The following is a 7,500-nucleotide window of genomic DNA, read 5'->3' on the forward strand; positions in this document are numbered from 1 at the left end:
TTCAGATCCCAGATTTCAAAGATTAAATGAGATGCTTAATGCTCAAATTGTTTATTTGAAGTGGCAAGGAAAAGGTATTACAACACATAAGCCAGCGATCGAACCAGAAGATTTCGTGATGTTGAAATCCTCCCTAAAAATGCTCCGACAAGCCCACTTTCCCTTAGCTTTGTGCGGTTCCATATTGCTCTTTATTTTGCCGGAGAGAAAGAGACGGCCAGAGAAATCTGAAATGCTCCAGCTTTAAGTTTGAAGTTGACACATGTCACAATGGCGCATGACGAAGTCACGAAGAACCATCCCGGCGGAGTGACTGAGAAGCCCAGCACCGAAAAACTGGCACGATTATACAAAACACCTGATAAGAATAATGAATATAGAGCCCTGGAGTTTTTTTACATGATAAAACTAAACCCAAACAACGATTCGTTTTTCCAGTACCCAAGAAAGAATTTGATCTACGATGATAAAGTCTGGTATGAAGCTTGACCGATTAAAGTAAATTGGACACCATGTAGAAAAGCATAGGTGAAGCGGCGAAACTGCCCAAAAGATGCACCAACCACAGTGTCAGAGCAACTGCTATCAAAGTTTGGTCCAATGCTGGCATCCAAAACCGCCATATAATGGCAATCTCCTGTCACCGCAGCAAACAGAGTTTGGCGCACTACAACACGCGCCCTTCGGCATCTCAACTTCGCAACTGCAGCGAAGTTCTCTCCAGAAGCTTATCAACTGGAAATTTTAATCCTTCTGGTCCAGTCATAAATATTCAAGAAAACAAGTGCTTGATTCCATCAAGACAACAGAATACTTACAGCAGCTTTTTTGGGTCCCTCTTTAACAACTGCACAATTGAAAATGTGCACATCACCATGAGTTCAAACTCGCGAAACTCCAGCGACTTTACTTGACTCAGTAGCCGATTTATTTTTGAGACGCTTTTAAATTTCGCTCAATTTTCAGAAATTTGATTGTTGTGATTGTTTGGTTACGTTGCTTGACTAAACGGTTTGACTCAGTCAGTATCTTTGCGTCCACAAAGCTTTATAATGCACAGTCGGTTTCGTTGGACAGGTGACAGTATGAGTGACATCGACGCGACCTAATAAAGCCATTGAAATACATGTCTTCAATACGTTGGAGAAACTAAAATTTGATAAAGCGATGTCAATGTTATAAAACAATTGATTCATGGTTAGCGAGCGTCCATCGAGTTATGGATGCACTTGGGAGATTGCTAAGCACTCGAGAAGCTGGAGTCGCGCTCTGTTATCGCCTCTTGCGACTCTCACGCTTCTCTCGTCCTTAGCAACCTCCCACGTGTTTCCGTAACTCGATGAACGCACGCTAACCATGAACCAGTTGTTCATTTCTCTTGTCAGACGCAAAACCCAGCTATTATCTAACAAGTGTGAAGCGGAGGCAAACAATACATCGCGAAGAGCAAGGTAAAAAGAAAGGTTTAGCATCTTCATTTTGACCATTACAAAAATTACACGAAGATGAAACAGCACAACTAATCTTGAAAAGGTCGTAATTTAAAGCACTCAGGTAAGCCTAAGGCGAGTACGGTGTCGTACAGTCCCCTACATAAGAAAAGAAAATAATTACGGAGTGAAGAATTAAAAAAAAAAACATTGGAAATATTATTCTTAAACGTAGACAAAGTAGAGGATATGCGAACCCCAGAAGGAAGATAATTCCACAAAGCCACAGTACGAGCAGAAGGCAAAGAAAGAGATCGTTAGCAGAACGAAGATGATAGTTAGATCTCTCACAAATAAAAGGAGGACAAGGACTATCCAGATTAAAGGTGGAGCTTGCTTCTACAATATCTTGTACAGGAAGCCTAGTTTACGCAATTTTCTTGTGACACTAAGTTCAACCCAAAAGATATCTCTTAAAAGGTTCTCTCTGTTTGTCTCCTTAATAGCACCCCTAACAAACCTAGCGCCCTCGATTTGTAAGCCTTCCAACAAATCACTGTCAGTTTGGGAGCAACCATGCCAAACAACAGCATATTCTAAAGATGAACGCACCTAGGACTTACATAAGACTTCTAGGGTGTATCGACGTAACGGCTTAAGGAGATTTAATTTCTTTAATGCCTTTTGGTGAATCTTTACAATATGAACTCGCCAAGACAGACTAGTAGATAAAGTCAAACCAAGGTGTTCATGAACTGCCACATCAGAGTTTAAAAAAAAAAAAAAAAAAAAAAAAAAACAGCCCTTGAGTTATTTTTTTAAGGAAACTTGTATTTCCTATTTCTTTTTTATGCCTTTTGGAAAATTGTGTGAGGTATCATCATCGCTTGGAACATTTTATCTTTAAGGTCCCCCTAGGCCTTTACAAAATCGCAGCGAAAATTGGAATTTTCGACAATTTTGGAAATCTGGCTATTTCTCTTATTCTAGAACGTTTTGCAAGGGTTTTTTTTGCGACAAACATCTATAGTCCTTCAACTTTTAATTGTATCTGATTTGCTGCACGATTTGACTCGGACATGAGCATTGTCACTGCGTCATCAAGACGCTGATTAACAACTTCAAGTTTTCTTTTTAAGTTCAGACTTCACACCAAGAAGCAAAGCTTTGATCCTTTTAGCTCCAACATTGACGGACGCACGGGATACGGAATAACATTTATTAATGGGTCATTAATGTTGACAGTGGCATTTTTCCATTAGAAACAAATCAAACCACATCAGCGAAGCACTAGGGGTAAGATTATATGAGAAGTCTATTGATGTGAGAAATTATGGTTATGACGTCAGCGTACGCCCGACCGTACAGCCTGTCGAGGTGGATGTGGGGAGGCAAAACAGCCTCTGGGGACAGGATTGTTCGGGCAATTTTCCTTTGCGGGAAATCGAGTGGCAGAACTCGGCCATTTTATTTGTTTTAGCCGCTTCCTAAGTGCTTTACAACAGAATAGAGCACAGTGAAGGCTTCTTTATTTGTTTTATGATAAAGAACAAGTAATTTTCTTAAAAAATTCTACTTTATTTTCAAAGCGAGCGCTGCTTGTGGCGAACTGAGGTGTCGTCAGCACAGTGCTTTGTACTCTGATAAAGCACGCTAATTTGGACCAATCAAAGCGCTTGTAAGAATGTTTAAAATTATTTGATTGGTTAATGAAACAAAGGCTAGCCAAAACATCAATCAACTGGAAAGTGGCTTGACAGAAATCACACAAAATTCGAATTTATGGAAAAACAAGTGCCTCAAGAATGTTCGGTTTCAGTCCGTAAAAAAAAGCAAAAAAGAGGATCTAAATAATTAAGTTCAGTGAAAACCGGCCGAGTTGTTGCCCATGAAAACCTGCACGTTTCCGACATGACAACTGAAAAACAAAGTGTTCAATAATACCCAAGTAAAAATTCGGAAACTCATCTGCCATTCCTGAGGATGATGGCGTGAGCTTTCGTTTGTTCCGTGCTTTGTACTCTCATAAAGCACGCTGTTTAAACCAATGAGAGCGCGCGTTATATAGAAGCTTTATTATAAGTAACATTTAAATACATCCATACGAGAAATTTTGTTTACGACGCCAGCGTACGCCCGTCTGTACAGACTGTAGGGGTGGAGGTGGGAAATCGGGTGCAGCGTTGTATTTGGAACCCGCGTTTTCTTGACGGGAAATTTTAGTGACGAGCAACGGGATAAAGAACAGGAAAGAGGAAGTGAAGTCGTGAATTAAAATTGTTGGTTATTGTTTGCAAAATTTGTTTGTTTACTGTTGTAACTCTGCCACCGTGAGTGGTAAATTACTAAAATACCACTGCAATCTTCGCCATTTCCTTTTCGATAATTTTCGAAGAAATCGATAAAATTAATACGTAATTACAAAAATCAATCAAAATCGATAATCACAAGAATACAGGCATTCGATTTCTATCGACTTCAGATATTAGTCGATTGATTAGTATCGCTTACGATCGTTATGTTAGATTTCTATTGAGTTTCGAAACTATCGATTGGATACGCCCTGTAAAAGAATGAGTTGCACGCATCATTTTCGGGCCCAAAAGCTGGGGTGTTTAGATGTCTTTCCTTAGTAATGACAAGTGGATTACATCTATAGGCTTTTCGCGTAAAATAGGTGTTCAGTTGAGAGCTGCTTTATTTGTTGTTCTGAACTGAAGAGAGAGGGAGTAAAGATTGTCAGTCAAACGGAAAATGTTTTGGAAGAGATTACTGTGCATGTAATATCAGTTTTAGTTGTTGATTGTTTGCAAGGCTTGTTTGTTTACGTACTGCTGTCAGCTCAGAGGTATTCCATCTGCTTGATCGCTGTAAACTCTTGACATTAATGACAATTAATTTTGTACTTTATGCAGAAGCATAATTATTTCCATAAACACTATAATGTTTTCTGGGGTTAGAAACGGGAGCTCTGTTTTAGGCTTGTGAAATGGCGAGGGCCGGGGAAACGATTAACAGACGACTTCTTAAAAACCAGCAATTGTATTTAATGCAAAGGGTTGATAAATGCCAATTGCTGGAGTGGGATGGAGAGCGAGTGAGACAATGAAAACGATTTTGATATATATACGAGATTTACATATGCTGGGAAAATTATTGTGTGCAATTGCAACACTAAACACAAGGCTAACACATGGAACAGAGACCGAGAACAAAGGGCAGAAAATAGGTGTTGATTGCAGGCAAAAGAAAGAAACAAAACCGTAACATGGTAAAATGTGTTTACAAAAACGTTGAAACTGATCTAGATAAAAAACTATTAAAACTGAATTTTCGACTGCAACTGCGGTCTTCATCAGAGTAACTAAAATATGCTTGGCTAAATCTATATAAATTATTAGATTAAGTGAAACTACGGTGTTTATCAACTGCCAAATCAGAGTTTATTTCCATAGGCAAAAACATTGTCCTTTAGTTATTCTGTCAAGGAAAATTGTATTTCCTAGTTTTTTTTTAGCTTTTGGAAAATTGCCTAAAATTGAATCCATTGCCCCTGGCAACGCCTCCTGGCTCTACCAGCAAGTAATGCATGAGGAGGCGGCGTATTGGTACACGAGACAGTAGATCCTGTGGCTTTTCGTGACCGACTACTCGAAGACCGAACTGCTGGAGTTAATTCCGTATCTCTTAAAATGGAGAATAGACAAGGAAACGAAGCACGCTTTCCAAACTAAGCCCGGGCAAAACAAATGACCCACCAAGGATCACCGGATGCCTTCTGGATGCTGTCAAAGTTGATCACTTCCTTGACTTCTTGTCCAGTCTATTATTTCATCGAGATGTGGCGTATGGCACCAGAACTCTTAAATTGGAGAGTGGCCAGAGCTTACAAATCCAACAGTTATATCCTCCCACCTAGTGCGCATGTACTTGAACTTCTGTGTAAAGTCCAAATTTGAGTGCATCGGACGTTCCACGCTCTTCAATACAATAAGGGTATGGATTATAAACCGTTCGTAAACGACAAAGTTTGATCAGGGTTATTTGTAGCAGTTGCTTGCGTTTAGAAATAATCGTTGAAACCAAAGCATTTTTGTCTCTGTTCAAGTTTGTGGGGTCGTTAGCCGGTCTTGATAGCCGTTAGACAGATTGGGCGCAGGCGCTCGCTACTCTTGAGGATATGACTCATCAACTCAAACAAGCCGGTGAGATACAAACACATTCCATTATTACTGTAGGTGCACGAGTCGTCACAATTTTGAATTAGCTAACAAAGTATCAATATTTATGTTTAAAAATGAAAAAAAGTGTAGTCAGAAGATGTCAAGGTTTGCCACTGACTCTTGATATTTTTCAGCAAAGTAAAGTAGAGTAGAGTAGAGTAGAGTAGATTAGAGTAATCGGTGGCCATCACTAAAGCGGAAAATGGAACAATCAAGGTAGGAATCATTTGCCTTCTCTTCTGTCTTTATCGCTAGCTGACAACTATATTCGAAGGACCGGCACTACAACGCTGTGTCACGTATTAGCAGTATTTTGGTACCAAGTGAAACACGGATTACTGCTGAACAAGATGCAGTTATTATGGTGATATAATATGTCACCGTGGCAAAGGGCAAGCCCTTGTCTTTTAGATGCTTAACGTTTGTCTTTGCCAAACTCGGTAACACCCCCCCTTTTTTTATCTTGAATAGTAATCACAAGGGTAAGATGAAACTTTCTGCAAAGTTTAAAGAAATCTTGTATAGTGCATACAGAGCCACCTTAATTCTGTTTTTTTTAAAGTGGCTCTGAATCTGCAGTAAAGAATTTTTTCTTTAATCTTTGCCGAAAGTTCCTTGTTGGCCTTTTGATCACTTTTCAGCAAAAGAAAAGGGTCACCGAGTTGTTTTTGAGATATGAGCAACTAAATCTAAACTATAGGGTGTCTTTGTTGGGCTTTCCCATCGCCAAGGTAACTTATTACATCACAATAATGACTACATCTTGTTTGGAAATAATTGGTGTTTCATACAGTACCATAACATTGCTGTTACGTGATAGTGTGTTTTTTGTCTTTTTTTTACGTGGTACAGTGTCATAGCATCATTCATTCTAATGTTGAAACTGTTAAAAGCCACCTTAAAATAAATTTATTTTTTTGCAAATCAATGTGAAAGCTTCTTCCATGTGATTGTACGTCGATATCACCTGTAGTAGACAAGCTTACTGCTTCTTGTTCGATAAAATACCACCTTGATAAAATGCATTTCTTTAAAACAGTCATATCTCGGTCACACGAAGTAGTTTTGACAAAGCCAATTTTTATGGTTTAGCAGGTGGCAATAAAGGAGGCAAAAGGTTTGTTAATAGTCCACAAATAGTTGCTATTTGTGTAGCGTACGAGCGCAAAGTATTTGGCAGAGTTCCATCCAAAATATGGTAGGTTTTTATGCGTCCAATTGCTCGCTCACTGTGGATCCGGACAGAAGCAATACTGATTGTGTTCTCTGTTTCTAGATCTGAAGCAGTCATTTGTTGCCTCCCTGCCAAAAATGGTGGCATATTGACTGTCACACCCTCAGGCACTAATAATAATAATAATAATAATAATAATAATAATAATAATAATAACAATAATAATATAACGTTTATTAAAATATATACACCTTCCAGTCTTTCGACTGAATTACGTGCAATAAAATACATTACTGTAATAAACTTATCTATAAGTAAAATAATTAAGTATATTGCTGATATAAAAAGGATAAAACTATTAAAGGAGAAAATCCGTCTACACTTGAAAAATTGGAAATACACTAATTCAAAGAAGATGACTAATAATAAAAGACTTCTTGTAACGATCTGTTTTGCTAATTGGAATATCAAATGTTCTATGATTCCTCAACTTTCTACATTTAGACCTTGGTAGATGCAGATTAGCTGATTTATGTCCACCATGACATTATCGCCTACCTCTAACAAATGTAACACTCCACTTTCTCTTGTTATTTGCTCATCTGAAACACACCACCCCCCCCCCCCCCCCCCCCCCCTTCAGAGTTCGGACAAGAAAGTCACCTGCCCGTTG

The 7,500-nt window shown here is 38.8% G+C and overlaps 1 long non-coding RNA gene and 1 pseudogene across 2 annotated transcripts in view; both read right to left on the reverse strand.

Annotated features, from left to right (window-relative positions):
• The window catches only part of LOC138033699 (uncharacterized), a 31,130-nt gene that overhangs the window by 12,374 nt on the left and 11,256 nt on the right, over positions 1-7,500 (reverse strand). The window contains exon 5 of one of the 2 annotated variants that reach the window (XR_011128649.1): positions 4,750-5,410. The exons of the other annotated variant lie outside the window; for it this stretch is intronic. This is a non-coding gene — a long non-coding RNA (uncharacterized lncRNA). Of the gene's footprint in view, positions 1-4,749; positions 5,411-7,500 lie in introns of those variants that run through there. 2 annotated transcript variants of the gene reach the window in all.
• The window catches only part of LOC138033389 (uncharacterized), a 1,206-nt pseudogene continuing 440 nt past the window's right edge, over positions 6,735-7,500 (reverse strand).

This window comes from Montipora capricornis, chromosome 14 (assembly GCF_036669925.1).
Source record: "Montipora capricornis isolate CH-2021 chromosome 14, ASM3666992v2, whole genome shotgun sequence".
NCBI lineage: Eukaryota > Metazoa > Cnidaria > Anthozoa > Scleractinia > Acroporidae > Montipora > Montipora capricornis.